At 36.0% G+C, this 15,840-nt stretch overlaps 1 protein-coding gene across 1 annotated transcript in view; it reads left to right on the top strand.

Annotated features, from left to right (window-relative positions):
- ROBO1 (roundabout guidance receptor 1) overlaps positions 1-15,840 on the top strand; it is a 310,713-nt gene that overhangs the window by 62,289 nt on the left and 232,584 nt on the right. The gene's annotated exons all lie outside the window — the stretch shown is intronic.

Below are 15,840 nucleotides of genomic sequence, written 5' to 3'. Positions count from 1 at the left end.
TTCACTACTTTCTTGCTAGGGAGAACAAGCAAAAGATGCCCTGATGAACACTGATAATGATCCAGTGAAGATTTTTTAAAGTTGTACTCTTTTAGAGTTTTCATAGTGGATTTTTTTGTCCACACAGTTGAATGGAAGAAAATGAAAATTCCTGTAAATTGAACGTGATATTACCTTTACCATTAATGAAATAGAGTACTTATATATTTAAGTATTTTTTTTTAAATCAGGAACTTAGAGTGACTATTTCACAGAAAGAAATGAAAATGTAAACTTCTTAAGCACAACAAAAATACATTTTTATGTTATTCTAGGCAACAGGGAAAAAGACTAATTCAATTTCTTATATGAAGTTTTGCAAAATATTATTTATTATTTTTTCCAGAGTTCAAAAAAATGTTTTACAAGGAAAAGAATAATCTAGTTTATCCTGGTATAAAACTTTGGTTGGCTTCTTTTTATTTACTTTCTTATTTTCGTATAATGATATCCGACATAGCTTTTATTTCTTGTCATATCTGTAAGGTAATTTATCAGTATGAAAATGTAAATCATTGTGTGGCTAACTTCTAATATATAGAATAGTGTTTTTAATAGTGTGTCCTTATGTAAAATCAGAGTTTACAGGCATAGATACTGAGCAAGTCAGGACAGTGTTAAGAAAACCACACCATTTTTTTTATACTGACCATACAATGGAATGCAGCATTAACAGGATCAAAAGAGCTTGTAACCTAGCCTTGGAATAAACATATAGAAAGAAGGCAGGAACAGATGAATAAACCAACTAGAGTAGATGTGTTGTACTTGTAAAAAGTGCTGTTGTAGATACTTTCCCAGGCAGAAGTAGCAAATGTCAGTAGCTGAGTCTCTTTGGATGTTGAGCTTAGGCTTTGCCATTAAACTTCCCACCAGTTTGCAGTGAGTGGTCACTGGCACCTAGGCTTACAGACTAAACTGAGTCACAGACAGGATCCAAAGCTGTTACTGCATGGCTTGAGTGTTTTCGATTTTTTTAGTTTAGATGGAGATTAAACTACCCTACTCTTGCGGGTCTTGTGGTGCTGTCCCACAGCTCATTTTGTGCCTGGTGAGATCAGAGATTCTTTTTGTAGTTTCACAGGGGAAATGGAGCCCCACAGCCAAGTAGTTTACTGCTTTACTAAGCACATTAACAGACATTGTCACAAATGAGGAGGAGACACAGTAGATACTAATATGAATAAGCCTGCCTCCATCTTGTTTCAGTACTAGTTTTATGTGAGAGTCATATTAGTGTTACATGAGATAGCCCAGCCTGGATGTCTGTTCACTGAGTTATGACTGCAGAGAAAACCTACCAGTAAGGGACTGATTCCAACCTGCTGCTGGTCTAGGTTGCTATATCTCAATTGTGACACTGTAGGAGATTAAGCCCGTTGTAATCTATGAAATAGTTTCATCATATAAGATTATATAGGCTCAAAGAACCACAGCAGAAACAGACTATTCCCCATTTCAAATGCATACTCTGTTTTAAGTCTTCTGAAAAAAATAGGTTTCTTACATTGAGAAGTACAAAAGAGCAGCAAGCACAGGCTGCATGAGGAAAGAAATTCCAGTTTAGTTCTGCAGGTCACAGCTGCTGAAGTACTAGACTGCATTATCCCAAGCAGTTACCATTGGGTTCCAAGTGCGAAATGGGAAGATAGCCTCATCCATTTCCTCTGTACACGTGACCCCAAAGAGGTGTGAGTTTGCTGGGTGTGACACGAAGCACTTTTCTGTCAAATTAGGTCACACATGCTCTTCTGGCTACAGTTAAGACAAGTTTAAGAGGTGTTGTTTCCAGCTTTTTACTTCTATCCTCCCATTGTAACTACAGTCCCGCTCAGATGCAGGGTAACTGCCTACATAGTCACTGTCAAGACAAGCTGATTTAAGAAAACCCGAATTAAATTATACTATTTAAGCTCTACGTAATTATTTTGACAAAACTAAGCTAGGGAAAGGCTAGTTGTTACTTAGACTGTATGTAGCTTAATGTAGTTAATGTGGACCTTATCGGAAAGGATGGAGAATGAATAAGTGGCTGAAGGTGGTAACCTCATCTTGCTGTCAGGGTAGCATTCAGAGCTATGGCATATTGCTGCACCACTACAATTACGTATTTAGTAAAGATTCTGTATTTTATGGGGACTTCTTATTTATTATACAATATTTGTGCCTATAAGTGTTTTTTCTTGTTTGGCTTCAATGATCAATTTAACATTTAAAAGTCTACCTGTCACTGTTCCTTCTTGTCACTGGATATAGTAGCCTTGAGTAATGACATCTGGCAGGAACCACTGTTTCTTGCCTGGATTACACAACTGTGTTCAGTTACTTGAAACAAAGGTCTAATCAGACTGAAGCAATAAATTTTTGACTGCATAGAAGATTTATTCTTTCAAACTGCTGAAACTGAAAATAATTTATAAGGCCATGTTCTAGAAAGTGAGCTTGTTTGAAATGACTATCTTAAAAACTTAGATATTTCATGTAATAGCTAACAGAATAAATTTGTGTTTACAATATTTACTGTTTAGTGTAACGCAGTCACATCCTACTGCAATAGGAAATAAATTCTTACATATGAAGCCTATAAATAACATAAAATATTCGATGGTCAACTTATTTTTTCTGCTCTTGAGGGAAATTGCTATGTGTAAGAGAACTTGAGGCATTCCTTGATTTTGGAAGAAAATGCTAAAAGAAGTAGTTTATTTTTTATCTGTAGGATTTTTGTCCATTTATAATAATACATATATAATAATTGTTGTAACTTGTTTAATGGGCAATTGTAGTTAGTTGAAGCTGAAAAAACTGACGTTTTGAGGTTTAAGCAGAGCTGTGTCTTTCACAGTCTGGTGTTAACTCTAGCACAGTTGATGAACTACAGGCAGGATTGACACGCTATTGGGTCTGAGAAGTTCACTTAGCAGTTGGTCAAAATTAGCGCATTGATAGCTGCATGATTAACTTGTATATGATCCTTTTTGCTTACAGCTGAATATGCTCAGTGCAAACAGATAGTAATTAGATAATTCTGCATATACCTGGAGATAGAATATGACTGAATGAAGTGTCTGACATTCAGATATAAAAAACTGTGTTGTAATTAAGTAGACTTAAAAGTTTTATTTTAAAACCTAAATTAAGGAATGTGTCCTTTACAAAACAGGGAAATAATTTTAAGAAGGTCAATTAATTTATATTTAAAGAATGTTATCAGAGTGTTTGAGGCCTTGTTAAAAGCAACATGTGAATTTCAGTTCATGTGTAGACCAGCTCAAGTAAACTTTGATTTTCATCAGCTGAGGATAAAATCAATTTTATCAATTTTATTGGGATTTTTTTTGTGGAGGGAATGGAGATTTTAAAAATGCATTTTAACTCGGCAACTTAATACCAAGTAAATTCAGATAAGAATGGAATTAAAATATATATTTTGAGTAAAAGCATAATGACATGTCATGGTTTGAAAAATGGAGAATTTCTAAATACTCAGAAGGCTTGATGGTGGATTTGTTATTTGTGTCATGATTTGAGCAAAAATGTAGAGATGACTATAGTTCTAAGTTTCTGATGAGCTATCACAAATTTCACACTTAGTCTAGTAGAGTGGATTGTATGAGTTGAGTGAGCAGAGCTTTCATGGGGAATCCACAATCCTTCCTTTCAATATGAATCTTTCAAGGCTCTAGGTCTTTAACTTTTCCTGAAATTGAATGCAGGATAAGTGAATACTTGATTCTGGGTCAAAACCACAGTACATTGTCTCAAACCCTGTAATAACTAGCAGTTTAGACCATGATGCAACAGCTTTATACAAAATAATTACTTCAACATTTTTACAAACATTTGTTCAAATAAACATCTGAACAACTGTATTTGCCAGGATTGAGCAAGGGTAAGAGAGGACCTCGCATCTCAGGGACACTCTAGATTTGAGATCCTTCATCTCACTCCATGTTGATGTGTTCCTGTCTGCTATTCAGACATCATTGGTATTCGTTGCAGCTTTTAGCCACTAACACCTGGCTAACAGACAGCAGTCAGCTGAATTCTATGCCAATGACTCTCAAGGGCCCTTTTTTTGTTGTTGTTTGGGTTTTTTTGTCTTCAACACAGAGAATGTCAGGAAAAAAAAATAAAATAATGCAAAGAGACCAAATATACTAATAAAGTTTGCAGCTTATGTGAGATCTGAGACTTCAAGTTGAGTCTGCTATTATGGCAGAGCTATGGTGAAGGTGGCAGAGCTACATTATAGATGATTTTCTTGCTTATTTCTTTCTAAAACTCAGATTGTGATATAAAACTAGCTATTCAGAGCCATGTTTCAAACATAAAAACACACAGTTAAATTGCAGAAAACGGCATCCAAATAAGCAAAGGGATTTTTTCTGAATTTCTAGTTATTTTGCACTTGAAAACCAAAAAAAAAAAATGTGCCAATCGTATTTGTATCGTAAGTGGTATGTTTTACAAACATGGTAAAACTTACTGGAACAGATTTATTTGTTTTTTCCCCAGTTGTATAGAATGTGGGAAGATTATTATTTTCCTGGTTGGTTTTAAAGCTGCAACAGTATTTATATGATCTTGTAACATCAATATGTGGTGTATTGCTTAAAATGTAAGCGGGTCTTCTCACGGTAGATGAAACAAAGCTTAAGTGCTCTTTTGCCAGACTGTGACTGAAAACAATTCTTCACTTAAATCTAGTTTCAAATTCTAATATTTTTAAAAAATATTTTCCTCCCTTCATGTGAGGGGAGGGGTACACACACGCATATGTGTTTGCTTTCTGTTGTTTGCCTAAAGTAGTGATGCTAACATAGCACACTGCAGATTAAGGCTTTAGAGAACTAAAGCAAGCGTGAAGTTCAGCTTCTAGCTAAACATCACCAGTGAGCTAATCTATGTCTCAACAATGATCCATCACGAATATTTACAAGTAGACAGAGTGCAGTGCAAAATTAAACAGCATATGGGTACAGTTGTCCCTGTTAAAATGACCAACGTGCTTTGTATTGTGTATGGAAGATAACCGGACAGGTGGTAATCTGTCTTCTTTGAGCAGAGACAGATGGTATTTTCCTAGGGCTTCAGTGGTGCTTTTTGGTATAGCCTCACCTACCAGCTGATATCTTGCTTGTTAGAACAATACCAAGTATGTATTAACTCTTTTATCTATTCCTGTGTGATATCCAAAGTATCAGACTACCTGTACATGAACATGGTGTTTTAACATGTCTAGTAATATAAAATGCATGCAGTTTGTTATGCATGCAGATAAAAATGGTAGAGGTTATAAATATTATAGACTTTCCTCCCATGTCTGACGAAGTTCCACACTGAAGGAATATTTGCAATCAACGTCCTTTCATTTAATTTAGGAGAATCTGAAAAGTCAGAGAGAAAAGAAAATTGCTTTGTAATTTCACTTGTATTTACTTCCAACCACATTGCTTAATAGTCATGGGTGTGTAACTTTTGATTTCTGAGCACACTAATTTGGTTCTTAGCATTGAGTACAATGGGTTGGCTTCCTTCCATGCCCTCCTCCCCCCCAGAGAAATTGTGAACAAATACTGTATTACTCAGTTGATTTTTCCCATGGATATTTATTAGTTATCTAGATTATGGAGTAACCAGGTACTGACAGTCCATGAAAAGCAAGTAATGCTATTTCTGTGCAACAGGCAGAATTTCTGTGATACTCTGCTTCTGTGCCTTGGCAGTCTGTAGTCAAACTCATATGTCTACATTAATTGATAAAATTAGTCAACAATTAGGTTATTCTGTTACACCTGATGTTGTGATTAGAGCCTCAGCCTAGCTCTGATAATGGTGAGCTACTCTATAGGACAGCAACATTACAGGACACAATATGGATGAGTCAGGAGGGAGGAGAAAGCCCCAGGAGTTGTCATTCACAGAAGTCATCTCTAAAGCTGTATCAATAAGATAAGATAATATCAATCCTGGAGGAAGGAGGGGAAGAGGAACATCTGAAGGATGAGACAGGGTAGGGTGAGAGGGATGGAGAGGCTGCAAAGCCTGAGAGAGGCTAATGTTCAGGCACTTCATTTTTAGTCAGAAATAACTAAGAATTTCGTGTCTTTATCTGAGTAGGTTAGTTAATGGTGGTGGTAGTTGTTATAGAGACGGTGTTTAGGAGTCCAAACCAGGTGCTTGTCAGGGCTTTAATTTCTAAAAAGTATTAGGTAAAAGCAGAAATTCGGATGAATTAAAGTTAGAACCAGAAACTTTCATATTAATTAATACCAATACAGGCTGGGGGTCGAACTGCTGGAGAGCAGCTCTGCAGAGAAAGACCTGGGAGTCCTGATTGATAATAAGCTAAACATGAGCCAGCAATGTGCCCTTGTGGCCAAGAAGGCCAATGGCATCCTGGGATGCATCAAGAAGAGTGTAGCCAGCAGGTCAAGAGAGGTTCTTCTCCCCCTCTACTCTTCCCTAGTGAGGCCTCATCTGGAGTCCTGTGTCCAGTTCTGGTCTCCTCAGCTCAAGAGGGACAGAGAACTTCTGGAGAGAGTCCAGCACAGGGCCATCAAGATGATCAGGGGACTGGAACATCTTTCATACGAAGAAAGACTGCAGGAACCGGGGCTGTTTATTCGAGGAGACTGAGGGGAGGTCTTATTAACATTTCTCAATATCTAAAGGATGGGTGTCAGGAGTTTGGGACATCTCTTTTTTCTATGGTGTCTAGCAACAGGACGAGGGGTAATGGGATGAAGCTGGAACACAAAAAGTTCCACTTAAAAACCCTATTTCACTGTGAGAGTGATGGAGCAGTGGAACAGGCTGCTCAGAAGGATTGTGGAGTCTCCTTCCTTGTAGGTCTTCAAGACTCACCTAGATATTTTCCTATGTGATCTGCTCTAGGTGAACCTGCTTCTGCAGGGAGGTTCGACTAGATGATCTCTAAAGGTCCCTTCTAACCCCTACTATTCTATGATTCTATGATCAAGAAAGTGGTCTCAACTTTAAAGTCTTTACTAACAGCTGAAGCTATTATCTTATGAAGGAGTTGACAAAGGATTTTTAGTGGTCTTACTAGAATGAAATTATTACCTAGAGAACCTGCAATAGAGGAGATGAAACTAAATTGCTTAGGAAAATAACAGTTTTGCCAGCCTTTTGCCTGGTTAATTGCCACATGTGACAGGATTTTATTTTCTTATAAATTAGAGGTAGAAGAAACATCAGATAAGTGCTACAGATGTTATAATAACATTTAATGTTATTATAGAAGATAACTGTAGATCTTGTAAGCAATTTCTGTTAGAAAATATCAACATTGTGTTCAAGTTTGGGAATGGATCACAGATATTTCAAGATAACCTGTTGAAGATATTCCCAAAGAGATTTTATATATATATATATATATATGTTTTAATATGACTCAACCTGTAATAAAATTAAAATTAACAAATCTTACTTTATTGAATAAGGTTTTTTCATATCACAAAAAGGATTGTTTATGTTTTGAACATGCTCAGGTGATTAAAATATTTCTTCATAACTAGAGTATTACCTGGAGTTGGTTTATGTTACTTCTCAAATGATGAGTTTTTTGAAGCCTTAATTGATAGCTGAGGAGATGTTTTTGTCTTGACTAGTAAATGTACTTTAATGATACACTACATTGCCTTTTGTTAAATTTGATGTGAACAGTGCACAACTAACTTTTTACTCCTAATTATCTTGTGTTTTAGATATTTAGGCAACATGTAGCCACTCACAGAGACAGGAACAGAATTTTGAGGATCTTCTGTTTTAATGGATTTAATTTTTGTTTAATTGATTCTAGTTTGTTACTCATATGTGTCCTTGGAGAACACTTTTTTTTTCCTGTCTGATTACTACTCACAGATACCCATTTTAGCAAGTATTTCCTAAGCATGAAAATGCCTGTAACGTTCTTTCCACGTATTTTTTCACCCATGATCAGCTTCAAAAAATCTTCTCTATATTTTTAAAAGTTATATTGGAAATATCTCATTTTCTGTCTAGGCTTCTAGGATAAGTCATGATTGATTATATTGTCCAATATTTCATGAGCCAATGCACTTAGATGCTAATAATATCCAGTGCTTCTTGAAAGATGAATTTTGACCTTAAAAGGCAGAGTACAATGAAAGCAATGGTTCATAGATTTAGATCTTTATGCATTGTTAGTTGCAAAAAATCAAACTTGAGATTTATCTAATGAATCATAGCAAATAAGTTAAAAAAAAAGCAGACCACAACAATTTCAAACCCTCCAGACTTATCAACTCTAATGTGAGGAGTATAATAAGATACTAGACATTAAAAAAAAATCTGAAGTTGGCTTAGTTTATTGCTTTCTTTTCTACTTCTGATTTAAAATGTGTTTCATTAAAATGATGCCTTACTTTCGTTTGTCAATTAAAGTAGCAACTGTCTCAAGAAGCCTCAGCCTTGGACCAGTGTAGTGATATGGGAAGTCACTTTTGTTTTCATTTGAATTTATATGCTTCAATTGATCAGTATGCACAAATAGATAACAACTTAATGCACAGTCAGTGAAAATTTACTTTATTAGTCATAAAGGAACATGTGTGTAAGTAGAACAACAGTCACAATAGTTCAGAGAGTCACCGAAATATTTTTGTTTGGTTTAATAAACAAAGTAGAAACAATTTTATGCTAGAAATGAGTCAAAAAAGTGGAGTAGAATTCAAAGATTGCAAAAGCAGATTGGCTTGCTAAAAGGGAGTAAAGTAAATGTGAAATTTATTTTGAGGTGGTCATGAGTTAAGAGTCATCTGATTCTTCATAATACTAATATCAAGTTGTTTTTACATAAATACACTAACTTATCACTTAACTCACTTTAAAACAGTCCAGGTATTGAGGGAGATAGTCTGTGAGGATGTGCTGATACATGAGTGAGAACTTTGACTTCTGAACTACTGAAAGAAAATAAGATATATTTACAACTGTTGCTATATTTGAAAAGAATTGCTCCTTTTTTTCTTCTAAAAGAGCAATCTTAAAATCTAAATCTAGAGTATTATTGTTTATGAATTCAGTGATGAAGCATATGCCAAAATCTCTAACAGGATAAGATTTCATGTATTCCCTCTTCAACATTTACTAGTTTCAGCAAAATTCTTCTGCCCTGAAAGTTTCAGTAAATGAGTAGTCTAGATGTGAAAAAGGGCATCAGTGTTTGAAGGAATTATAAGCAGAATTTATATACTGAGTCCAGGAGTGAAGTTAACAAAATCCTTTTGTGTGAGTCTGCTTCTGAGCTGTTTCTTTCTTTTCTTATAGGACCTAAGGTGCAGGGCAATAAAATCCAATTTGTGATCTTGGTTCTTGAGAAATAAGTCATTTTGTGAATCAAACCTTTAGTATTGTATGAGTTAAATTATATTATGCCAAGACTTCTGAATGATTTAGCCTTAATCTTTTCTGTGGATCCTAACTAAAAAGGTCTGTATTCCAAAGTAAAAAAAGTAAAAAGTATTAGAGCATTAGAGCAAAGTAATAGTCTTCCAAAGAAGTTTTATACATGGACTCATCATCTGTGATACTTGACAAATCATTAAGGCTTTCATGAAGTGTCACGTCAGAGAAATGAAGCCACAGTCAGTGACAAGCTTTATGTTTCTTCTCTCTCTAATGAGTTACTTAATGTATTCCATTTTAATTGTTGCTTTGGAGTCAATCGTGATCTCACACTAGAGCTACTGACAGGAATCATCAGTTATGTGTGTGATGTTTTGCAAAATTGCAAATTCACAATACATCTCTCTTCAATAGTAGCAATATTTACCAGCTCATTAGCTTTTGGGCTATGCCTTCTGGTCAGTAGATACTGGGAGACAGACAGCCTAGATGATTTGCAGACATATATTCGTCAAGATGAACACTGCAGTATGACTGAAAGGAAGCACAAAAGAATAAAATAGCATTTAGAGTAGACTTCCATTAGCTGGGAGATTAAAAAGATAATTAAAATGGAATTAAAAAAGAAGTAAAGTTGGGATTTTTTGTTTAGTAATCTCTCTCACAAAATATCCTTAACTGTCAAGTTTTATGTTTTTATTATACATTTTGAAATGGTCCATTTCATCAGTTTCTTTTTGAGGAAAAGTAAACATACAGCTTGGAACTGTGCTGCATGCTTTTGTCTAAATGATGAAGCTCTTAAAATAAAATGTAATATCAGAAATAAGTCCTATGTGTAATATCCTGGCGATAGCATGTGACATGTTGTCTAATGTTAGTTTCAGAGTTTTTGTTCATATTTTATGACTTAATACTGGAATGGGCACTTTATATTGTTTTCAGTATTTAACAGCTGATTGAGAAGAGCCTTCAGGAGATCAAAGTAGAATCAGTAGGAATTACATCTCAGGAACAGTAAGTGTAATTGAATCAGGTTGGAGTGTTGTCACTAAAAATATGTGAAAGCTGCATTAGTTCAGAAGAGACTAAGACTGGGGATATTTCTAACGAAGTTGATGTTGATAATAAAGAGAATGAATGTGAAAGATGTTCTTGCCAAAAAAAAAAATTTCTTTTTTTTTTCCCTCCCGTGATGTTTATAATTTCCTTTTCTTTTCCTTTACACATCTTCTACACTAACTTACTCAGTGTGAAAGGCCTGTGCAGGGTCAGGCTAAATGTGCAGCTAACCTGTTTTAAATGTTATGGGAAAAAAAGTTCAATAATCTTCAGGTGTGATTGGAACACTTTCCCAGTTTCTGGTGGTGAACAGAACTTTGTAGCTAGAGTTTGTCTGTCTTTTGAACACACTTACATTTTGACCTTTCATGTTACTTTGAGGCAACTGAACTGGGCAAAAAGAAGTCTTATGAAGTTCAACAATGGGAAGTGCAAAGTCCTGCATCTGGGGATATATAATCTTATATAGCATTTACAGGCTGGAAGTGGAAGAGCTGGGAAGCAGCTCTTCAGAGAAAGACCTGGGGACATATTCCTATGCGACCTGATCTAGATGAACCTGCTTCTGCAGGGGAGTTGGACTGGATGATCTCTAGAAGTCTCTTCCAACCCATACCATTCTATGATTCTATGAAATTGACCATAACAGAGTGATGCACCCGTTTGGCTGAGAAGGCTACCAGCCTCTTGGGCTGTGTTAGGAAACAGGTCAAACAAGGTGATCCTTCCCCTCTGCTCCATCCTAGGGAGATTCATCTGGAGTACTGGGTCCAGCGCTGGGCTTCCCAGTACACCTTACTGGAGTGAGTCCAACACAAAGCTACAAAGATGATTAAGGGAACTGAGCATCTGTTATATGAGAAAAGACCGAGAGAGCTGGGACTGTTCAGCCTGGAGCAGAGAAGGCTTAGAGGGTCTTAGCCATGTCTGCGAATAGCTGTTGGAAAGAGTGAATGAGAGATATAAACTCTTCTCAGTAGTGTCCAGAGACAGGAGAAGAGACAATAAGCACAAATTAAAACACATGAAATTCCATCTGAATGCAGGAAAAAACCTTTTTTACTGTTAGGGTGGAACAGATTGCATGAAGAAGTTATGAAGTCTTCATCTGTGACCATATTCAAAACCTGACTGGACATATGTGACCTGAGTAACCTGGTCTGACTGATTATGCTTGATCAAGCAGGTTGGACTACAAGATGACAAGAGGTCCTCTCTGTCCTCGATAATTATTAGCCTTCTGGAGCTCTTTACAGAATATATTATGTTTGGAAACAAAGCTGATTTTGAAAGAGACATGAACAAATAACTTGTCTGTTACTTTTGTTTGTGTACGTGCTTATTCTCTTAAAGGTAACAAAATACAATGAATCTCTCGATCTTGGAACAGTTCTGTTGCAGCTACGTGCTTAATAATTTTTTTTTTCTCAATTCTTTTCCAAAGTTTCCTTTAACAAAAACACACTTCTATTTGATTTCTATAGTTCTCCATATTATTCTTGTTATTGTTTTGCCTTTTGGATATTAATTTCAGTGTTATGCTCACTGTATTAAGTAGTTCTTTATTAGCAGTAGTCTTGTGCACGAGACCAAGTCAAGAGTTGGGTTTTTTACAATTTTTAGAAAACTACTTTTTTAAGGATTCTGAGCCTAATATCACCCATGCTTGACTGTTTGTAAAAGTATTTCTCTTAAGTGGCTAATGAATTGTTAGTTTGTTGCAATGCATTACATATCCATCTTGGAGTGACTTAACCTAAAATACCTTTCTTTGTTTTCTATGCTTCTGTAAAATCCAGAAGCCAACAAATCCTGATACTTGACCCCAAAAGCTATCCAGTTGTTCCTGTGTCATTACTGATGAATGGTTGCTTGGACCTGTTCTTGGAGACCTCCAGTGAGAAATCTGTAAACTCCTCAGACAATCAGTAATGCTTTACAGTCATCAGCATTACAAATATTTTTGTAGTCTGACTAGCTGTGTCATTATTATTGAAATAACAAGAATTTATTCTTTGTCCACTATTTTGTGGGGATGGAGAGCCTGAGTGTCTTTTGCAAGAACTTTTTTTACCTTCTTGAAGACCAGTATTAATTCTTTCACTTATGTTTTCCTTCCTTTGCCTAAGAAATCCTGACTCTTTTATGTTGAGTTTTTCTTGCCTTCTGGCCATGGATGTTCCCCTCCCATGGACTTTTTCTGTTTTTGTTAATTGTTTTTGTTGTTTGTTTGTTTTCCTGAGGAGCGATACCTTAAGTTGAACATCACGTTGTAACAGAAGTTCAACTGATGCAAAGTATGTGTGGTATCACAACAGTACCTTTTATTCCCTGTAAGTCAAAACTCTTTACGGTTCCAGATTACACAAAGAGTTAGGACACTGTAGGGAAGAAAAGAGTGGATCCCATAGATCTGTAGCTATACAGAAAAGGTAGTCTGAGAGTTCAAAACTTGCTTATTGATGCGTGCAACTTGAGAAGGACCTTACAAGAAGGTTTGATAAACAGAATTTAAGTTCATATTCAGTCTAGCTGTTCAGTTAAAAAGCTGGATTCATCTATACAGTGTAATAGTTGTAGTAAACAATTTTCTGAGCTGAGCCTTATTTTTCCTCTGCATTCACTAAGATTGCCTGGCATGAGTTTGTAAAAGTAGCTTGCATTACTGCTGCTGTTGCTAGCTAATGATTAGGTTTGGCATTTAATGAGTGGAGTGTCTATAAACCTCATGGTAAATGATCCTGTCTGAGGACTGTCTCATTCAGTGTCTTCATCAATGACCTGGATGAGGGGACAGTGTACCCTCAGCAAGTTGGCTGATGACACCAAACTGGGAGGATTGACTAATTCCCGAAAAGACTGTGCTGCCATTCAGCAGAATCTCTACTGACTTGAGAATTGGGCAGAGAGGAGTCTCATGAGGTTCAACCAGAGCAAGTGCAGAGTCCTGCATCTGGGGAGGAACCACTCTAGTACAGACTGGGAACTGACCTGCTGGGGAGCAGCTCTGTAGAGAGAGACCTGGGAGTTCTGGTGTGCAGCAAACTAACCATGAGCCAGCAACGTGCCCTCATGGCCACGAAGGCCATTGGCATCCTGAGGTGTATTAAGGACAATATGGTCAGCAGGTTGAGAGATGTTCTGCTCCCCCTCTACACTGCCCTGGTGAGGCCTCATCTGGAGTCCTGCGTCCAGTTCTGGGCTCCTCAGCTCAAGAGGGACAGGGAACTTCTTGGAGAGAGTCCTGCACCGGACCACAAAGATGATCAGGGGACTGGAGCGTCTTCCTTATGAGGAAAGGATACAGGACATAGGACTTTAGCCTGGAGAAGACAAAGGAGGAACCACATGAACACTTATTAATACTTAAAGTGTGGATAGATGTCAGGAGGATGGGGCCTAAGGGTAATGGACATAAGCTGGAACACAAAATGTTCCACTTAAACATAAGGAAAAAATTTCCTGTGAGGGTGAGGGAGCCCTGGCACAGGCTGCCCAGAGAAGGTGTGGAGTCTCCTCTGTAGATTTTCAAAACCTGCCTGGACACATTCCTGAATGACCTTATCTAGGTGGTCGTGCTTTAGCAAGGGGTTTGAACTAGATGATCTTTACATATCCCTTTCAACTCCTACTATTCTGTGATTCTGTAATTTTCACAATTAATTAATTCTTCTTGAAATGCGAGGTTTAAATGGGGTTTTTTTTAGTGTTTTATATTGGAAAGAGGAGTAAAAGTGTTAGCCTAGTTTCTGAAAATACAATCCTGTAAATGTTATCTGATTCATTACTTCTGCTGGAGAAGATATGACACTCTAGCCAAAGCAACCACGGAGAATAGATAACATTTAAAACAAATTCTTGATAATTGTTTTTGCAATTGAGATTGGGGTTTGTATAAAAAAAAAAAAGTGGTTTATAGGCAATTGACTATTCACTCAGTTGAGAAGAATGAGGGGACACTCTCTAACATCATCTGTGACTTTCTCTTGTATTACATTGTTCTTTTTGTCTGGGTATTCATTGTGTACTTCAATAGAGACTAATAAAGCTTTTAAAGCTGTATTTATTTATAGGCAAGTTAAATATTCTTTTGTTCTGTTCTATTTGTCTGTTTTAGGTAAGAAGTTGCATTTTAGCCATTAGGCCTGATTTATTGCTCAGTGACCTGTGTGAAATGAATAAGTGAATATTCACTAATTCATGGTGCCCAGGTGTTAAAGTTGCATATTAAGTGCTGTAGTAATTTCCATTAATTGGCAAGCTGTCAACAAAAGAACACCAAATATTTAAGTTCTAATTTTACAGAATGTTAAACCTCATTCTTAGGTCACTTTGAAATCAGGAACTTTTAGGCGTGTGAAACTTTACAGGTTCAAATTGCTAAGTTATAGCACAAAAACTAGCACTAAACCATTTTGCTGAGAAATACCTCCCTTACAATGATGGTTTAAATGGATTTCATTTTTAATTATACAGAAAAAAAAAATCTTTTTCTTTGCTGACATTGTTCTACCTCTGTTATGGATAAACAGAACAAAAACTAAGTAGGATTTCATTCTAAGTCTCATCTCCTCGTATTTACAGAAAAGTAAGTTTCAATTATTTTATTCACTTGGTATAGTCAAGGATAATCATCAGCAAGTCTGATGTTTTTAAAAATAGATTGTAGCTATTGATGATGGTATCAGTGACATTGTGTGAAATCCACTAAAATCCTGAAACACTTGATTTACAAGTGTTCTAGGAAATTCTCAGTGACTGTCACAACATATCAACATATCAAAATGCTTTTTTTTTTTCAGAAAGGCTTCCTCTAGTGAACCAAATGGGTTTTTATTGTTGTATTTTTAAGGGATATTGAGATAGTATTTGCAATCTACAAAATTCTGGATAGATATAGTAACTTAATACTGGTGATAAGCAAATACTAAAATACAAAATAAATCATAATAAAACCTAGTATCAATCTATGGATTTCAGAGATAAGACAGCAGTTTACCTTTTTTTTGCCTAATATAATATTCTTAATATAAATTTTTATAACCTAGAAGGTTTTTTCCTATCTTTTGTCTTCAGAATATTTTAAGTTATTTTCCACAGATTATTGAAACAGGAAAACTGATTTTGTGAAAAATCTGCTTTTCAGAATGTGAGTTGTAGGACAATATGAGCAAATATGCAGGTTGCCCTCCCTTTTGGTTTGGTGCAAAAATAATTAAAATTACACAGATCCTATTAAAAAAGCACTAATGTAAAATCTTAGCAAAAATATTTTGCCTCAGATTGGTGGAGGTTTAAGGTTATCCAATGTGCTGAAGCCAATAGGGAATAAGAAAAAGGAAA

The sequence above is a fragment of the Colius striatus genome, chromosome 1, assembly GCF_028858725.1.
Source record: "Colius striatus isolate bColStr4 chromosome 1, bColStr4.1.hap1, whole genome shotgun sequence".
In the NCBI taxonomy this organism is placed as follows: domain Eukaryota; kingdom Metazoa; phylum Chordata; class Aves; order Coliiformes; family Coliidae; genus Colius; species Colius striatus.
The sequence above is the reverse complement of the archived record's forward strand: the minus strand, read 5'-3'. Positions and strand labels throughout refer to the sequence as shown.